The sequence below is a fragment of the Triticum dicoccoides genome, chromosome 5B (assembly GCF_002162155.2).
Source record: "Triticum dicoccoides isolate Atlit2015 ecotype Zavitan chromosome 5B, WEW_v2.0, whole genome shotgun sequence".
Lineage (NCBI taxonomy): Eukaryota > Viridiplantae > Streptophyta > Magnoliopsida > Poales > Poaceae > Triticum > Triticum dicoccoides.
Genome location: NC_041389.1, coordinates 223,059,522 through 223,060,467, shown reverse-complemented (window position 1 = coordinate 223,060,467; position 946 = coordinate 223,059,522).

Sequence of the window (946 nt, the reverse complement as noted above, 5' to 3'; positions counted from 1 at the left end):
GATCTAACCTATGAAGAGAAGCCAGTCAAGATTCTCGAATTTTCCAGCAGAGTTACTCGCAACAAAGTCATCAAGTTCTGCAAAGTTCAGTGGAGCCACCATACCGAGGAGGAAGTTACCTGGGAGCGAGAAGAAGATCTCCGCAAGGACCACCCGCACCTTTTTGCTGACCAACCCGAATCTCGAGGGCGAGATTCATCTTAAGGGGGGTAGGTTTGTAACATCCCAATTTTTCAATTTGGATGTTATACATAAAACATTCATATGCATTCATTATTTATTTGCATTTTGGATTTTATTTGGTTGTGATCCAAGAAATCCTAAGTAACTCAAGGACCCAAGGAGAGAGTTGGAGGTTTCATAAATTTTCATTTTTGAATTTATTCAAATTTGAAAAAATGGATCAATTTGATTTCAACAAATTCTTTCCAATTATTTCAAAAACAATAAAAATAAAAAAGAGAAGATAAAAGGACTTCTTCAAAACAGAGGAGAAATGTTGGAAATCAAATTATTTAATTTGAATTTTGTTTGCAATTTTATTTGGTTGAATTAGAGAAAACATGCATTTTTAAAATTGCATTTAGTCCAGAAAAATGTTCACTTTGTCCCAAATATTAGGCAGGAATGGTGAAAATTGTTTCTAGAATTTTTAGGATTTTTATTTTATTTTATTAGGATTTTTCTTCGCGGCACTGTTTAAAAAAACGTCACGCGTGCCGACTGGGCCGGCCGAGAGCCAGGCCAAGCCCAGCTCACGCCACCGCCCTCAACACCATGCCCGCGCCGGACTCCCGCCAGAGTCCGAGCACGTCTCGCCGCCGCGACCCCCCGCCCAAGTCGGCCTCCCCCGGGCTTTAAAAGCCGACCCGCCGACCCCCTCCACACTCAAGTCGCCGCCGCTCAAGCCGCCACCACCGCGCTGCCCGCCGCTGCCGATCCGCGC